A 20,991-nucleotide genomic window follows, 5' to 3' on the forward strand; every position below is an offset into this window, starting at 1 on the left:
TATTAACTGGAATCAATTTGACTTAAAAAAAAAAAAAAACGACAAAATTAGTTTTTGATTATTTTTTTGCCAACTTGGCATCTAAAATCGTATAACTGAGTGAAAACAATACAAGGATATTATTAAAATTCAATCACTGAATTAATGCATTTAACAAAATGTTTGTATTGTCAAGTTTATAATGCGAAAATGGCTCTCTCGCAATGTTAGACGAAATCGACAAAGGAACTAGGTCGAAGCCCCATGATTGCTATCTATGTTTACTACATTATTAATTATTGACATAAGTACAACGGCAAATGGCGATGCATATAATTGACATTGCAGAATGGTTCAGGCTATATTTAAAACCATGATAATATGGATCACACGGCTAAGTGATTGTAACAACGTGGTGCCGAGCTCAACTAAGTTGACACAAACGAATTTCGTCATTATATTATATATTATAACATTATTACGATGTCATATCGTTTTGGGTAAATGTAGACAATCATAATATTATATTGGTAAGAACTGCTTGCTTTACCGTGCCGTTCGTCGTATCGTCGTCGTTTAAGTCCACAGGTCCAAGTGAAAAATCAGAATACCTTTTGAAAAACCAAAAACGATAGGACTCTGATGAATGTTTATCATAATTATTATTAACAGTTAAATACTTTTACCGTAAAATTGTTTTCATTTCTAATTATATTGTACAACTTCGCAGTATAAGACGTAGTGTGCAATAATTAAATGTAAAATAAAAATATTCTTAGAATTTCCTATACAAACTTTATAGCTACTAAAATATGAAATATTTTGATTAAATTAAATCGTTTTATTTTGGGAAGGCCAAATAGGGTTAGCACCCTTGTTAATCCTTCATGTACTTACTGCGGTCAGTCTAAATAATACAGTTGAAGGGTTTTTTTTGTTATTTTAATTAGGTACATATTTTTGAATTTATTAATGTCCTTTAAATAAACATTACACGGGTAAAACTGGTATTGCTTACAATTTGTGAAACGTGAATAAATAAAAATAGAGAATTTAAAACAAAAATTTGATACTGTAAATCAAAAATTTAAAGGCATAGTGATAAGTGATACTTGAAAGTGAATCGATTAAAAACAAAATAAAAAAGATCTACTAAAAAAAATCGTTACTAAAAATCAATTCACGGTTTAACATAATAAATGTGGAAACAAAACGCCAAATATTCGATACCTATATATTATTTTTTTAATCCAGATATTATGGCATTGTCTTTCTGAGTACTAGGCCACAGAAAAAAATCGATTCTTATCAAATTGTATTAATACATTAAAAGATCGGTCCTTCGGAGATTGATAAGAAAAAAAATCGATTTTTTTTTAGCATTAGTCCGGCCACGTAGTACGTACAGAAATCAGTCCTGTATGCGCAAAGCGGTGTCGAATAGATTATATTATACTAAATAGTAATATTAACTAGTAATATAAACTCTGATTTATAATAATATTTAAGTACCTAGCCAAATAGTGAAACCTACAAGTCACTATAGTAAGCTAATAATAATAAAAAAAATACAATTTTAGTTTATTTTTTTAACAATTCCTAATAATACCTAACAATACCTTAATAATATATTTCCATGACTTATGCCATTAGTATTCAATTACTTACAATAATTATATTATATTATATTATAGCGGGTTTTCAAAATATGTCCATCAAACACTAATTATAGTCGAGGGTTTGAGACACTATATATTATAATATGACGTCCCGATCTGGTGTGTGGGTGTGTATAATATTGTCGTTTCATAAAATGCTTGTAAACGATGTCGAACAATATGTGTCAGGTCCTATTGGTTTACCGACAAACCGTTGTCGGGTATTTGATATCGTACTATAGTAATAATAATATGTTGATCGTACATGCATTGTAATAATAATAATAATAATAATATGACACGCTCGCCATATGCGCCACTCGAACGAAAAAAATATTATCCGATCTCTAATCGTGCTTATCTACTAATATATTATATTGTGAAAACGTTAATTACGATTTTTCGATTCAGACGAGGGACATAGGGTGAATACGCTATAGAATAGTGTCGTATGTCACTATCGTCATTGTAACCGTAATCGTCATCGTAATATTATAATACGGGGTTTATTATTTTATGCAAACGGAAAACGCGCGCGTGTATAATGCGTGACCTTTGAATGCCTCAAACAACGTGTAATTGCAAAGGCGTGAAATTACAGCTTTTTTTTTTTGCGTGTGCCCAACGTTACCGTTTAAAAAGGGTCCCGAATGTCAGGCGCATTGTGCGATTTGTAGAATTGATTTAGGGCCCCGGGACGTGAAAGCGACATTAGATTACCGATTGTGTTATAATAACATAAAGAACAAATAATCCACTGCCCCCGCGACATTTTTCTTAGCCGTAACTAAATTCGGGTAACAAGTGTATAGGTATATACCGTATACCGATGTGAAAATATGGGGTTTGCGTGGTGGGTAGGGGGTGAACGGTTTTGGTCATTATTGTTTCCAAACGATTTTTATTCGTCGTCGTTTATTTTCTGGTCGAACACGCATGTAAAATCTTCATAACATGATATAACTGTCTGTCTGTCTATAAAACATTAATGCTTTTTATTTCTGGGGGCTTGCACGTGACCCGTTTTTTTGCTCAAAAGCGTCCCATACAGGAAATACTCTCACGGTCCGTAGTGTGATCCGATTTCGATATTTTTAAAACTTTTTCTTTAAAAAGAGTAAGAATTCTTACAGGGCGCATTTGACTTTGATTTTCAAACTACTATTTCTAAACCATATAATAGGTACCTACACAATATTTTGAATGTATGACAAATTTTCCAAAGTTTTTTCATTATTTTTATTTTAAACGGCGTAATCGTGATTTGAAATCCATTGATCCATGAAGAAAATCACCCTCTTTCTAACAAATAAAAACCTATTAAAATCAGAAAATTCGAAAAGGCGTGGCAATTTTTTCGTAGAACTTTATTTGAGCAAAAATACCCATATACAACCGTGCATTCACTAATTTGTTATCATTTACGACTAACACAAATGCCACTATAGCAGCGGTGACTAGATTACATATTGTCTAAGGGCCTGTTTTACAATCATAGTTTAAACCTCAGTTACGCCTAACCCACTGATTTTACCAGCCGAATTCGGTTTGATTATTACAATTTATTGTAATACGGGCACTTAATTTCTATTATTAAATAGACACGAGTTGGGCCCTTTAAAGTCAATTTATAATCAAAAATATTAAGCCAGCTGGTTATTGCTACGAATATTATCGATTTTTAGTATTCGTTATTCAGCCCACCTACCATCGATTTGTCGGAAAAGGTGGTAAAGTGCGACACACAAGTCGAAGAAATGTCAATTCTTTGAATAATCATATAATATATTATACTCGTATGATACACAAATATAGTGGGAATGGGCTACTTGATTATTCGTAGAATCTGACGATTATTCCAGTATTATTCGTAGATTTTATGATCAATAAGCAAATAGTATGATTATAATATATAAATCACCCGTTGGTAACACCTCTCGAATTAAAAGAACATCAATGACAACCCTACTCAATATCGTTTTGATTTTACGATCACGAGTGTGTATTGGGACATTGGGTATGTGTTTTTCGATATGGAATATGTCTTTAAGTACCTATCTGCAGTTTAGTAGTGGATCCAGATGTTGGCTAAAGTCGGGGGTGGTGGGAGGAGGGCGCCATGGATTTTCAAATTAAACATCAGTGTAGTATATTATTATGCTTATGAGGGGTTTTTATCATGTAAAAATGTAAAATGCAATGACTGAAAACATGCCTAGCTTATGTGGTAGTATTGCAACCACTATAGAATATTATAATTAAAAAAAAAATAAAAATACATTGTTTAAGGGACGATTGCGGCATTGCCACTGAGTCTGCTGGTATTAAAAAGTAATAATAATATTAATCACGGTATTCACTTCTCAGCTTTAAATTTTTCTATGACACGGGCCACGATTTATTATTAGGAACATTAATTAATATTTTATTATTATTATTCATTGGATTCAAACTAAACGGCACGAATCGCACGATCTAAGGGCTTATTGACTTTTATTAAAACAGTTGTATATTTTTAATTGAATATTTCAAAGAATAAATTAATTATTATCCGTTCGTACTTTTTAGATATCAGCCTCGGTGACTTCCTATTACAGCCAATTTCCCGATAATGTTTTAAATATGTAACGAGGTTTTAACAAAGTCTAAAAATGTATTGGACATTTTACAGAATCAGACTACACGAAAGTATTTAGTTAAATTACTAATGATTTACTGTTGAACACGTTGGAATTGTACTCTGAACATAATATTGTACATATAACACTATATTTAAAAGTGTTAACAATAATAAAAAAAAAAATTTAATTTTGAGTTTGAAATAGTTTACCCTAATAAGGATTGTTATAGCGTGAAAAAGAAGAAACTATTTTCAAAGTATCATCGCTTCTGAAAACTGGAATAAACTATATTACAATATGAATAGTTCGCGTTGTCCGATTTCGCTGCTATGATTTTAACAGTGTATCGTCTAAACTCTATGCATATTGTATGGCTAATGATTTAATTTTTTAAATAGTAATTTTAAAATTAATAGTGGATTGAGAAATTCATATTTTGGACAGTAATGTTTTAAAGATAAGTCTGCCACAGTCCTAATAGATTTGTTCACGGGATTATAATTTGCGAAGATTTTAATTAAAACATTGAAAAATAACAGATTTCTATACGGGCTTTATAAGTCGAAGGCCTACCTGAAAGTTATAAGTTATAACACTCAAATTAATATTCTATCGGTGAACCACGCAAGACACGTAATATTTTGATCGAACATCAAAATATCAAAAGTGATTTGGTATTAAAATCAACGAAAGGATTTTGTTGGCAGGTACAGAAAATTGACGAATTCACAATGGCAACGCGAATTGAAACAGTTCTCGGAACGTACCATGTTTGGAGAGATTGAATTATACATGTACCTAATGTAAATATTAATTAATTTCAGAAAATAATAGAGGAGTCTTCTCGAAAATCGCACAAACTTTCATAAGTAAGTTTTTGGAATTCTAGTCGTACTGCGAATAAGCTACATTTTTCTGGTTTCTCAAGCTTATATTATTAATTTATTGAACAAAAAATGTTTAGGGAAAACATAGGAGATCAGTAGTTGATAATTTAATTCACTAGAAATTATTGATCAAAATATTAATTATAAAATAAAAATGGAATTTTATTCAAAAGTAAAAAAATATTACTGATATAATAGTTTTATTTATTTTATCTGCAAAAAACGCCTGTTTTACGTAATGCAATGAAAATGGTTTGTACGGTTTTAGAAAATAAAATAAACAAGGTTCTTATTATATGAGAGATGTCAAATAAAATTATCTCCAAGGTATTATTATAATCATTTCAGTTTTAAAATAATAACTAATAAAAAAATGGAAATTTACAAGTCAGTATACAAGTACAACTGTATAGAAGATGGTAATTTATACAAAAATATTAATATGTGGTTTTCATTGTTTACCGTTTTCTTTTTTTTTTAATCGAAATCTGTAATTCTAGTATCCTGAAAAGTACATCGTATTGTATATAAAATAAAAAAAATGTAAAACGATTAAATTAAAATTTTTCAAATGCTAGAATCAATTAATATATAATATAACTAACAATAAACAAAATAAATTATAAGATAAACTACCTACTCTTATAACGAATTATTTTTGGAAAATAGACTTTCTAGTTTCTAGTTTCTACTATATTTTTCTGTATTATATATTATAATATCTTTAACGTTTAATACAATTTGTACCTACAATGGTAACTAATCGAATTCAATGCTCGGTATGACAACATAATTTTAAATATTATACCTAGATGTGGGCCAGTGTTATATATATTATATTACCTACATCATAAATCATCCAATCGCTGGAAGTACAAACTAATATAACACATTTAGTACTAAGTTGTGTAGGTTAAATCTACGGTTTTGTTCAAAACTGTAATAATGTTTTAAAATATTTAAAACGTAGTTTCGATGCTTTGAGGGTAGAGCTCGAGAGCTGTTTGGTGAAATATTTATTTTTATATCATCTATTTTACTATGCTTAATGTATTGAAGTCTATGTAATGTATGACTTACTTTCAATCAATACAAACTATTCCATACTATTATAATGGTTCTAATAATAATAATAATAATAATATAATCTTCTAATAATGTGTACCACGTAATTTAATATGTAACTAATGAAATTAAAATATATTGTAAAAACGATAAAAATATCAATAATTTGGATAATAATAACAACCTAGTAAATTAATTTAGGAGTCTTAAAAAATGCGTATAAGTTAAGTGCTATTATAATATAGAAATCATTAAAACACTGCAAGTGTTATTATTAAAAATTGATTTTTGTAAGAACTTGTTATAATATTTTGCATAATATTACAATAAATTTATTAAAATTATGTAATTTTTTACGAGAATCACTGGTTTTATCTGGAAGAACGATTAAATATAATATTTTATTTTATTGTTATTTATGAGCTACAAACATTATGTTGATAATATTATGGTCTCAAACGTAAAAAATACTTTTTATTTTTAGGTACTTATAGATTGTATAATTTTTTAATTCAATTTATACTCTAATGTCAGACATTAATGAGAATACTAGTAGAATCGTAAGTTATATTAGAATGACAATACTAATGAGAGAATTTATTATTCTTAAAAACTTTGATAAGAACGTCTAGAATGAATTCCTGTTTCTACAAATAAAATAATAAAATATAATTTTTTTGTATTGCAAGTAAATTTAATAAGTTAATATGTTATCGAATTGTTAAATTAAATATTCTGATACGGCCAGGTGATCATTTTACTAGTAAATACTTAAAACCACGAATATTATTAATGTTTTAAAAATATTATTAAAATTATTTTTACTTTTTTGAAAATATTCTAAAGCAAACTATTTTTCTAAGATTTTTGATTTCTATTCATCAAAATAATCTGATTTGGAATATAGAAAAAAGTATAATATTTTTTCAAAAAAGTTGCTCTATCAGCAAATATTGAATAATCTAAGAAAAATATTTTCAAGAACGTTATTATATCCACATTTACGTGGATCACTTTGGATGAATTATCCGAAACATCATCAAAACCGTTTATAATGTAATATGTATGATATATTGCTATTTGTATATTTACCGTAGGTCTAATAATAGAAAATATTGTAGTTGTTAATTGTTATAATATACAATTTAAAATGTATTGTTTTCAATTATATTCCTTAGTAGGTACTATAAAGCAATTGTAATTATTTTTACTTGAACATATTAAAGAAAAATAAATGTACAGCGATTATAAAGAAGTATTACATAATAATATGTTTATCGTTATGGGCGTGGGTGAGTAATAGAAAAACGCATTCATAATAATGAATGTCGATTATTAACAATAAAACTGTATTAGGTATCTTTGTTTGTGAGAATGCATTCATTTCCCTTATAATTATTATTATTGTTATGAACAAAAAAAAAAAACGCCTCATATAAAATCTAAGATTCAATTTATCGGGAAAATTTCGCACTGTTTAAGGAATGAAAAAAGTAGAAAAAATAATGAGGGATATCAGAGGAATTGAATAATTGGAACGCTACTTTACAGAAAATATGTGGCAACGCTTAATAACACGGTCGAATGATCAAACAACTTGTATCCATTCACGTGGATAATTTTGTTTAATAAATTTGAAATAGACGATGAAGAAAATTGTTAGGCAGATGTTACAAACGAGGTGACTAATTAAGTCAAGTCAAGGTTTTTGAAAACTATAAAAACATTTCACAAAAGCGAACAAGATGCAGAGATTATATTATGTGGGCGCTTGTTTCGCTTAGCTTACTTCGACAACATATTATAAATAGTATTATACGATTATTTTCAAATTTTAAGTAATACGAAATCATTAAATTAAATCAAAAAACCAGCTTTAGTAGTGACACTCGATTCACCGTACTGGGAAATCACAAAAATGACTTTTCCAACATTCGATCTATGTGCTTATAATTTACTTTATAATATAGACTGTAGGCTTAAGTTGAAAATAACGCTTATATTTCCGAAGACTAAAAAAGCATCGTTGAAAAATATCAACAACAACAATTGGAATCCGAGAACAAGACAAAAACAATAATGTCAAATCAGTTTAATATGAGGTCCAAATAAAATGAAATCCAACTGGTAATGTTTTATAATCTAATCTGGTACCTATACAGCAGGATATTATAATAAAACGTCTAGGAAACGTTTGATTGTCCATTTTAAAAATACCAGTGTACATTTTTGTACTGTTCCAGCTGAATTCTCGCCGAACGTTTGAAATTAAAATATTCTTAACTAATAACATAATATATGTATGTAGCTAGGGTCCTTGTGTTTGAGACAAAATCGTTTCTACGAATTTGTGTTTTTTTCACTTTTTTTTCCAGCTTCTGGTTTGCATTCGAAGGCTTGTTAAAATCTGTCTCGATTATTCCTCTGTCAATCTCGCAAGCTCTTCCAACACAATATCGAATGGGTCGGTATAAAACAAAACCAATAAATAGAGGGCACTACTATCTCCTGCAGAATATGTAACGACCGAAGTTGTTTGATACGGGTTTTACAGTACATAAATTTCTAGTGCTCCCGATAAAAAGAGTTAAGGTGGCAAATTACAAACTGGAAACATTTATCTGAGTGACAAAATGGTTTGACATTAGTTTTATTACTGTGCATATATGTATAGGTATTGTATATTGTATACCATTCGGAGACAAATCACTGGAAGAGAATAAGACGTTTTTCGTTTTCGTTGTAGAGAGATTTTTTTGTTGGTTTTCGCGGCCATAATAACAGACACAGATTTTGCAGAAATAATCTTATGACAACATAATATGGCAGACGTAGTGTTGTTATTGGTCAGAAATAATGAAAACAGTACTATTATATATCACATAATATTATAATATTTATTGCAACAAATTGTCTTTCACAAAAAAACTAAAATGTTTTAATTACCAACAAATATGATTTCAAATTGTATAACTAATTTACTTAAAAACGCAGATAAATTAAACTATTATTTGAATAAATTTTACTTTAATTGAAAGAATTACAACTATATTAGGGCCCTGAACTTTAAACGAGGTGTCTCTTACCTATTGGCAGATGTTTAATGATGTAAATGTCTGGCTATTTCGTCTTTTTTGTTTCTATAATTTTTCGAAATGCGATTAGTCGTAAGTTAGAAACTCGATGGTACACTGATGTTATTTTTGAACAGTAATAAGGATAATTTAATTGAACATCTATTTGTGTACCGTTCACACATATACATAATTTCTGTACGATATTACAAAACTATGCGTTTAATTGATATTAATTAAATCAATTCTTTTTCATATCTATTTAATAATAGATAGCATTCAAACGAATTAGGTTTAGGTTTCTTTATCCATTAATGCCGAAATGATAATGAGTTAACTGTTAGTTTTTATAATAATAATTGAAATATTATAAAAGCGTATGTCTAAGATATTTTATATTTTATATTATTATCTAACTTTTTTTAAAAACCATGCGATGCTATCAGATACAATATGTAAGGGGCCGGAAGAACGAGGAATTAAGATTACGTTTAAGATTGAAACTCGAAAGATTACGCTTTTGCGCTCAGATAATATAATAATAAGTAGTGAGTAAACTGCGAATAAACATATTGCACATGTGTAATAGATCGTAACAGATTTTGCGAAAACGTTTAGGTGGTTTATCCTTTATGGTAATTGAATTTTAAGCACAATACAGCAGTTTATATAGATCTAAATATTTTTCATATATTAAAATAACTGTTCATTAGTTTTTGTTGTTGTTTTAAAAACAAAAATAAATGTTTCAATAGACAATTAAAGAAAGGCTCATAAAATAATATTGTATTTTAATATATTTTTTGATGTCTGTGCATAATGTGCGCTTATTGCCACGAATGAGCAGCTTTCCTATAAAAAAAATAATTATAAAAGTACACTCTTATTAGGAGGTAGGACGTACCTATTGAATATATATTTCGTGTTTTTGTACAGTTAGAGAAACATTAGATATTTCCATCGCGTGATATATTGTTCTTAAATGGCTATTGCTTATTAATTCAATATAATATTATGTATGTTTGTATCATTAGAAAATGTCGAGAAAAAATATAATGTATATTTTATTTAACATAAAATATTGTTTCTCAATACATTTTGTATATTATAATCAATAAATCAACGAGATCAAACAAACTATTCGAAATTGCATATTGCATTATATACATGTAAAATGCATGTTGCAAAGGATGTTTTTATAAAAACTAGAAAATACCTACATAAAGAAACCTACACACACAGTATTTTGTATGACTTTTTTTTTACATATTATAGTTTTAAGGTGTTTTTTTCGTTTATTTTTCAAAGTTAAAGTGTTTTGAATTATTTTCAATGGAAAAAAATGGAATATTTTCCCGAAATAAAAATGTGCACGAACATCGGATATTAATAAACCGATATTTTATTATTTAGAAGCATTTGAATTTCGGACCATCGGAGGAGTAGTGCTGCAAACATTTATAGCCACGCATCTCAAGACCGTAGTTACACTTCTGGAGATGTAAATCTGTGCACAAAAAACGTGAAAATAAAAGAAAAAGATAACCTTTTATATAAATTGTACTGTACCTAATGCCAATGGATGAAAAATGAAAACGGTTCGTCACGCGACGGCGGTGCAGATCTCTTTAGTATTTTTAATCTCATAACGCCGGCGAACACTTCACGCGATCGGCGCAGCGGCGGGGGAGGGGGATTATAAGGAAACGACAATAAGACGTATTAACAATAACAGCAATAATAACAACAACAATAATATAATAATGATAATAACGATAAATCGTAATAATAATAATAATATTATAATTCACCGGGCCAATAGAGGCGCGCCAGATACAACCGCCGTCGTCGGATACCACGGTCGCGCGCGGTCGTCGCTGTTCCGGAAAAGTCCGCTACGCTGCGCCACCGGTTGCGCGAAACTCGCTCGGCGCGATTCCACCACCGCGGCGGTGCGGGCCGGGCGGGAAAAAAAGCTCACCGCCGAATCATTTCCTACCCCGCCGTCGAACGCGAGCGCCGGTCTCGCACGTCTGTCCGTTCGCGTTTTTCGTCCGCCGCCGAGATCGTCGTCGCGTGCCCCGCGGTATTATATTTTTATAATAATATTATAATATTGTCCTATCGTCGTCGTCGTCGTCGCGCGCGTAAAACGTTTGCTCGTCTTCGTCCGGTGTGTTAATTTTGGTTTTTTCGTGTTTTTTTTTTTTTTTTTTTTAAAGAAAATTTGTTCGCCCTCGTCCGAAAAAACCGAAATCGTTTCGCGGGTGTGCGTGTCCGTTTGTGTTTAGTTCGGTGTTTTTTTTTTCCACTGCTCGGAACCCGCGGAGACCTGCAGTGCTGCAGCACACTGCCCCCGTCATGACGTCCACTCCGCACTGCTCCGGACTCTGAGAGAGGTCAGTTGTTGTTGTTGTTGTTGTTGTTGTTGTTGTAGTACACGCCGACTTCCGGTCGTATCCGGTGTTCAGGTTTTCGGGTGCGGGCTGCGAACTCGTCGGGAAAATCGAACGTGTACGGCCGTCGACGCGTCTCCGTGATCGGCCGTGGCGTCCACATCTAAGAAAGATATTTTAGAATAATATGATTGTGGACACGACGGCATTCGATGCTCGAAAGACGCGTCGTCGGTCCGCACTGCGACGACAATTCCTGCGACGACGTTGCTCGAATCTTACAAGCACCATATTATTATTATAAACTACTTCCGTACAACTATAATTTATAATATATTATAAATCACATAATATGTTTTCGCGAACATGGTAGTTAATGACACACACATACACACACACACCCAAACACACACACACACACACACACCCAAACACACACACACACATGGAGACAGATCGACGTAACAATATATTATTATATTATATACAATATACATACGGAATAACAAATCGGAAGAAAAAACACAGTCTTTATAAAAGTTTATGCGTGTAAAAACTTACAAATGAGTTTTTTTCTCTATTCTGCGAGTTTACCGACACAAGCGATTCGGTCGTATAAAAACTTTTTCACACGATCGCCACACTATATAAACTGGTCGGCGGCCCTCCTCTCCGTCCCACGAAGAATGCCTTTTGAACGTCGATGGCTGTCGGCGTAAACTATTAAGGGGGTAGGTTTAAAAGTCCAACGAGATGCGTGTCCGGCTATAATAATTTACATCGCTTCCAGCAGGGATACAACCACAACGAGTTTGAAAAAATTTAAACACTGCGAAGGAAAACCGCAAACGTTCGTCGGAGTGAGCATTTTTTTCTTTTCTAAGTACATGGGGTTTTTCAAACATACATTTTTGTAAACAATTTTTATATTTTAAAAACCTTTATTTTTAATAAGGCGTTTCCCGACAGTTTACATTTTAAAAGTTTTCCTCGAGACGTGTATTGCATAAATGACTCGTTGTGATGGGGCACAAAACTGGTTTATACCAATTACATATTATCTATCGTTTATATTTAATATACAATTGAATCAAAAATACACACTAAAAAATATGAGCTATTCGGTGGGTTAACAACTAGCTACTTCATAACCGTGATCAACAAAATCAATTTTCTACAGCTATTATAATATAGTAGGATAGAGTGAAAACTAATTAAAACAATTTTGATTTCTTAAAATGTATTGAATATTTTATACTTTAACTGACCCTATCGGGGTGACTTGAGTAGCCCTATTATCGAAAACATTTTTTTTTTTTTATTATTTAGTTTGAACAAAACAAACGAAAATACGCTTTACTAATTAATTTGTAATTATATCTACAACACCCAAAGACTGTTTACGATTAATTCTAATACTTGTGTAGCGTTTCAAGGGAAAATAATCAGTTATAATTACTAATTTTATTTAATTACTATCGTAAGTTGATAATTTTTACAAGTATAATTAATATTGTATAATGCCATTTAATGTTTTAATGTTATAAATGTACAAATATTATAATATTAATGAATAAAAAATCATTTTTCGACTTATGATTATGAATAAAACCTATGTTACCAACGTTCTAGTATAAAATAAATTATTTATAAAAATAAGAAGAATTAGGTGTACCTACAATATTTCTGAGTATTATTGCCATTACCGTGCGTGCACTATACATCGTACTCTACGAACCATAATGTGCATAATGAAAATATATTAGTTATTAATCTATTTTTCCATCTATTTTAAAAATAATTCAAAATTAAATTCTTAGAGACTATTAGATATCATTTGATATTTGATAAAGAGTATATCAGTAACTGAATTCTTGGTAAGTACAGACTCCTAAGTAATTGGTTTAGTATTATTAAGAGTGGCTATATTTTAGTGCATACTCAGGCATTTGACAAGATTTATATTCCAAAATTTATTTCATTAATAAATATATTTGAATTAGATGATGATGTAAAACACAAAAAATTACTATTCATATTCACATTATATTTTCGTTTATATTGTATATAATTATAAATATTATTAAACTTGAATACTTGACCGATTTGAAATTAAAGCTATTACCTTAGTTCAGATCAATATTATTCTAAAAAATATATTATCATTGATAAGCTTAAGAATAGTTTTATGGACTAAAATATTGAATAAAATGTGTCAAGCTTTAAATATTTTTATGGTTTTCCACGTAATAATAAGTAATCTTCGATAATATGAAATAGATAAACTAATTTCTGATGAATCAATTAATTCGAAAAAAAAATTTAATCTGTAATTCATAATATTTTACATTGATATATTGTGGAATTTATAATGTTATGCATTTTACGAACACTAAATTCTACGCAAAACGTTTTAACATGTTTTGTGTTCTATTAATAATTGAATAATATTACGTTGGTTTTCAAGTAATGCTAAATGTGTTTCACTAGTTGTACATAATTTATTACACAAAGAACATGAAATAAATGTGACAGTATATATATATATATATGTATATGTATATGAATAAAGGATAAAACATATTGTAATTTATAACTATGTGCCTATATATTTTAAGATTAATAATTGTATTGTAATTGGGTGTAAGTCCTCAAAAAATAATTAGGTGCGAATATTTTTATTTTTTGAACATAATTTTCTGGTTTTAAGACCATCTTAACATCGAACCTTAAATCCACTTATAAAAATACTATAAATCTATATAAAACGAATCTACCATTAATATTATTTATTTATTATGGCTGTATTAGTTTTTATTTATTATGTACAGAGCGGCGGTGTATTTGAGTATTTGAAAACTAGTATGTCTTTATTATATTATACATTTTGACAAATGGATTAGTGAGAGATATATTATTATATGTACAATAGCGTTGTTTTTATTGATACGAGTGACATGAAAAGCAAGATTAATTTTAAAGAAAATAATATACTCAACATCTATTTAATACGGTGTACACTGTACAATCTAATATAGTATTTGGTTTTCTAATTCTTAAATAAACCCTCAGTCATAGAGTATATAATATTATATTATATTATTAAACCGTCAAACCCTGCACGCGTCTTGAAAATAATTAAAGCAACGATTTTATACTATTTTATTATAACGTTCGTTTTTTCCTACTTGTAATTCAATCGAATACAAATTATTTACGTTATACAATATTATGAATAGATGGTACTATTTGCATGGTGTAAGGTGTCGACGGTGCACAGTGCACACAATGCATGCGCATAATTTATTATTTTCCTTGGAACGTTTCATGTTTAACCTCATACCCAGTAGTAAGTTGTCCGTCGTCAAAAGACATTTAATTATTAATTTAGTTTTTTTATAATAAAATGTTGTTAACCAACAATAACTGTCGTCCGTCCGTCCTGTTTCATTCGATCAGTTGCAGGGCACACAATGACCACGGCTACCGCGCGAATAATAGTGCAACCCCAACATCATTAGTGGATAATAATAATTATACAAATTACACGAGTACTGAAGGGTACTTTGAATATAAGAGGGGGACTTTGCATTCAGATATAATAGTAATAATAATAATAATAATAATGATAATACGACCGTGGCATATAGCTGCTGCAGCACGTTGTAATATTTTTCTACGTGTATATTATTATTCGCATATGTATTTGCGAGCGCACGTTTTTGATGGCAGTCCAAACACAATTTTATTTAGGCGTGTCCTTCAAAGACGTATGTATACAATTTTATTTATGAAAATTCTATAGGTTTAGGACCCTTTTTATACCGTCACATCTATACATCACATGTGATATGTCATATGTTTGCATAGTGTACACTTTGCATTGTAGTAATATTGTACACATAATAAAAATAATAATAATACAATATACGAGATGCGGTGTTCAATAATTTCATCGCGTGTAATATGAGAATAAATGTTGCGAGTTTACACGTCACAGTTGTAGGCACAGTGTACTTACGTTCCGTGCAGTTTTACAATATCCAAAATTAACCCATTTTATACATTACACAAATTATACTGTAAAATAATTTGGCATATTTTCAGCGACGTATGTACTATGTAGCTGTAGTATAGAGTACAAACTAGATAGTAATAATAATAATATTGTGTCACGTGTAACATCGTGTGTGTTTATAAATCAACTCGTTGTGCGGTAGCTAGTTACTGTTCGCCGCCGTGTAGTTACCTCCCTTAATATTATACTGGTGGAGTATCGTTAAGACTGCACGGGACGACAGTGTGTAGAATCCCATTTTTAAGTCCGGACTGGAAATAAATGGTTTCAGTAGGTAACAGTTTTATGGACTTGTTATAAATTGTCGTTCTAGGTACTGTTTCGGAGTTGAACAAACAAATAATACGAAGCTAATAATATCCCAATAAGATGCGTATTACATTATTAACTCAGTAAGGCCCGGAAGTGTGTGTTCTGAAAACTCTACCGAAATATGTATACATTTATACGCGCTTAAAAACACCGGAACATGCTCTAAAATATGCCCTTAAATTATTTGTGTACATAATATCTATACATGAGTAAAAAAACGTTTTGTACGCTTTAGTTGAGACTGGTAATTGAAAATAATATTTTTTTATGTATTTAAAAATAAAACTTATATTTTAAATAGAAAATTTTAATAAATAACACAAATACTTAAAATATTTGTTTCTCTGGCATTACAATTTATACAATCAAATATTTAGATAAATGTTCAAATGTAATCGAGTGCCGTGGTTATTATAGGCCAATATCTATGTTTTTGTACACCGAAATGCTCCCCTTCACGTCAACTAATAATATTGGGTGCAAATTAAAAATAATATAATAAAAAAATAAAACATAATAGATAGGTATCATTTAGTTAAAAAAAATACGGGTTCGTTTAGCCATCAATACCCATCATAGGGCCGCCGCCAGACATAACTATATTATGTACATTTTATATTTTGTCATCAAAGTGCCTTTTAAGAGTAATTTATTCAGACGATCGCAACATATATAATATATTAATATTATATCAAACGTAATATATATATAGGTATAGTCAAATTTGTAGTTCATCTAGCAATTTTTTGGTCTATTCAGTGAAAACATGCATTTGAACTTCCGGGCCCTTAATAATTTTCTGTATCGATAGAATTTTATGGTTTTTATAGTTTCTACTTCTTATATTATTTTAATATCGTCAAGACCACCGATTATTATTATACACTATACATTTTGAAGAAAACGTTGGCAACACAATAATATAGGTACCTACTTCGATCATTGTAGGTACCTATGGCAAAACAAAATATGCGTTTAGTCTATCGTTTTCAGTATTTCGTGTATATATCGGCGACGGGTATCTTCGTCGTATCGAAATTAAATATTTAAACTTTGGTAAAAAAAAGAAAAGAAAATATGTAGCAGGTACACGGTCGGGACTTACACGCACCTATCCTGCGCGCGCTTACAAAAATAATACACGTTGTCGTCAATATATTATTAGTATTTCTATTACGCGTTTACTCATTATTTATTTATGATTTTCCTTCCAGTTTCCCTGCTCGCACCCACATCATTCTCTCCGCCGTTTTACCCGCCTTTATCAAATCTCGCGAAACGAGAAAACGGGAAGGAAATTTTACGAGGAACATCAATCCGCGTCCCGTGTCGTCGGGCCTGTGCTCCTCTTCTCTGAAAGATCAGCGGGTGCTCAACGCGTTTTATTTTACGACGACGACGAGGTGTTTTTTTTTCAAACATCGAAATGATTCATGCCCATTGAATATTACGGTATAGGAACTTTATAAAAGAACTCATTCTCCCATTAGTATGTAGGTACTGCAGGGTTATTATACAATATACTTATAGGTACGCGAGAGGACGTACGATCTTACGAATCGACTTACGAGCAGTGGGGCTTAACGTCGTTTGGTAATTCTCGAGAAGTATACACTGGCCAAGTATAATGATAACTATTTTTACTGGAAACTAATAATAATATGCGCTTAGAATGTTTCAAGTTTATAGATATAGGTAGGTACTTACTGCTAACATGGTATTATTATTATTCGAATTACCTATATCATGCTTTAATATTAATTTACGGTTTAATACATTTTTTCCTTCGTATAATTGTATAAATTTAAATTAAACGTATTATAGGTAGGTACAACAGTCTACGTCGCCGTGAATTTGCGTGCACCCGATTTTTATTAATAATAGCAAAACCGAAAACTTGCACGAGCTTTGTGGTACACGTCAATAATTCATTTTTAGACGTTTCTCGCTATTGTATTTATTTATATACTTATATTATAATATGATATGCATATATTTATATTCCATCGGAGCAACCCACGATTTAATGTGTTCATTATATTATAAGGGGGAAAAAAAGTTTTCCACCTAAGTACATCAACTTTGTTTGCGTACAGTAAATTGTATGCAATAACGTCGAATGTTTAGTATTTTTTTTCTTTTTTTTCTAAGAATATCGAGTAACCCTATTATTATTTGTGTGAGGGACCAAACGACTAGTAAAATAATAACGTACCTATACCGAGCGTATATGTATACTGCCGTTGAACACGTGAATAATTTTCCTATAACGCTAACTATCGAATGCAACGACAATGGCGATATTTGTATTCATGCTGGAAATCCGTTTTCACACCACATTTGTGCCGTGTTACAAATAAGAACAAAACAGCGAAAACAGAAGAAAAAAATTCAAATGTGTCAAATGGACATAATACGTGTGTGTCGTCTCTTGGGGTCTGTAAAAAAAGAGTACAAAGTTTTTCACGGGCTTCTCATCGAATTTTTATGACCTTTCGTTCGTTCTGCAGTAGTACTACTCCAGACAGAAATGGATTTTAAATGCAATAAAATAAATGTCATACTTAGTCGAAAAGGGCATTCGACTATTTATATATTTTTTCAAAAGTTAAGGACGCCGTATTTACGATGAATTGCATTATTTTATTTATTCTAAAGACCACCCCTAAACCGGTTCGTTGTAATCGTTATTTATATCATAAATACAATCTAAGGTAAATAAATTTTTATATTTATTTAAAAAAAAAACAAAACTTAATATAAGTTAGTAGTCTGATATAATAAACCTAAGCCTCAGTAACCACAGAACAACCAAAAGAAACATTACCTAGCTGAGAAATTAAAAACATGGCTTGTCGGTGACCATAGTAAACTTACAATAATTGAAATATTTATTTTACTATCGAAACTGATTATACGCATTTTAATCTTTATTCTGTGATATTACTGTACCTGCAGCTACTAACGTACTTTTGTTTGTAGTTCGGTGTCTCTAGAAAGATAGAATAATAAAACTTAGTGATACACAACCCACACAGAATTTGGAAAATGATAATATTTTGAAAATATTTTGGAGTGCTTGAATAATGAATATTTGACTAATAATATTGTATAAATATTTTATTCTCATAAAATAATAAAATATTACACAAAAATATTGACTTAATATTTTTGTTTCCATGAAAATATTTTTAAAAAAAATATGATTAAAATGTTTTGTTAAGGTTTTTACAAAATATTTTTTAAAAGTGAACTTCTTGGCCAAAAAATATAAATAAAATATTTCCTTATTATTTACGCAACTTTTTCAAATATTTTGACAACTATATTGTTTTCCTGAAAATATTTATACCATAGTTGGGAAATATTAAAATGCTGTTTAGGAGGTGTCATGGCCGCCACTGACAGTGCATAATATTATTATCACTTCCATTTATGACTCTGTGGCGGTGAGCGGACTGTGGTGTGTTGGATGCACGGACTAAGATATAATATCTTAGTCCGCGGACACGACGGACTCGGGTCGGTGTCGCCAATCGTAGCAGGGAGGCTGTAGAAAAGAGTATTGTGGCGACGGCTCACCACAATATAAAAACAATACACATTATTAATTCCATGGCTAAATAAATCTAAAAATCACTGCCAGTTCAGATTCCTTCCCGTGATTTAGCATGCAATACTAGTACGTGAGAGACCCATAACGAAAATGCGTCTCAATGCGATCATACTTATATATTTAGCCATGGTATTAACTATTAAGTAGTAATTTATAGTACTCGGTAAGTATACTTTCTGGTAATCATGTGCTACAACTTTATCATATTTTTTTTTTGTTATGTAGTAAAAGTACAATAATTATTATTATCTATAACGTCATAAATAAGTAGTTTTAAAAATTAAATGTATCAATGGCTTATAAAAATGTGTGTGTAGGTATTATAGGTACAGGCCGTACAGGTAGCTATAAGAAATTATTTGAAGTTCGTTTTTTTTCTTTATAATGATTTGAACAATATAAAAACTTAACATATAACTTCAAAACAACGTTTTCTTACTATGCATTTTTAATATACCTCCGAGAAAATATCATGTATTTTACATAATCTTAAATAACAAAGTTTTAAATGTTAAGACAATATTTAAAACTTTCAAGTAAAAAAATACCTATTATAATAAAGAAATAAATTTATTTTTTTTGTAAAATTCACCCCCACCCGATCGTTAGTCGTTGTTCCGCACTTGATATGTGTGCATCTATATTCATTGCTCTACGTTATTTCATGGAATTTCGCAGAAACGTTTTGTCTTTTTCACCAAACTTCTCAATTTATTTCGGGGTCAACTCCCTCTAACTAATCAATAGCGTAGTATAATGGTAACATTCAAAATTAAAATTATCAACCAAACCTCCATAAAAAATTCAATTACTTGAAGCCGTTCAAAAGACTTCGATGTAGACGATATTTTTTATACCAATTAGAACGAGGTCGGCTCACACAAACATCATGAAAGATTAAATTCGTCATCTGCGGTATCTCGAAATTCGAAACCGTATGAAAACGTCTCACACCAAATCGTTTTGCTATTATTTTTATTTTTTTCCCAATATCATAGTTCCGAAAAAGAAACTAACGCTGAAAAAACTATAAAAAAACCTCCTCAAATGTTTATCAAAACCAAAATTTATCTTCAACCATTTGCCGAAAAAAAACAGTCAAATCACGTACTGAATCCATAGGTACAATACAAAAGTTTTACTGATTACACGAGAACTAAGTACATATTCGTCAAACTCGTGTAGATCTGTTATCAAATTTCTTAATGAATCAAAAGTTGATTTCTTTATATTTCGAACAAAAGGAGACAAATGATACCGAGTAGTTATCAGTGACTTACATACTATCACATCGACCAAATTCAT

At 30.3% G+C, this 20,991-nt stretch overlaps 1 protein-coding gene across 1 annotated transcript in view; it reads left to right on the forward strand.

Moving 5' to 3' along the window:
- The first annotated feature begins 11,280 nt into the window (after positions 1 to 11,280).
- Positions 11,281 to 20,991, forward strand: part of LOC100161866 (zwei Ig domain protein zig-8-like) — a 463,676-nt gene continuing 453,965 nt past the window's right edge. The window contains exon 1 of the mRNA XM_029489591.1: positions 11,281 to 11,683. The gene's annotated coding sequence lies outside the window, so the exon portion shown is untranslated. The remainder of the gene's footprint in view (positions 11,684 to 20,991) is intronic.

This window comes from Acyrthosiphon pisum, chromosome A2 (assembly GCF_005508785.2).
Source record: "Acyrthosiphon pisum isolate AL4f chromosome A2, pea_aphid_22Mar2018_4r6ur, whole genome shotgun sequence".
Taxonomy (NCBI): domain Eukaryota; kingdom Metazoa; phylum Arthropoda; class Insecta; order Hemiptera; family Aphididae; genus Acyrthosiphon; species Acyrthosiphon pisum.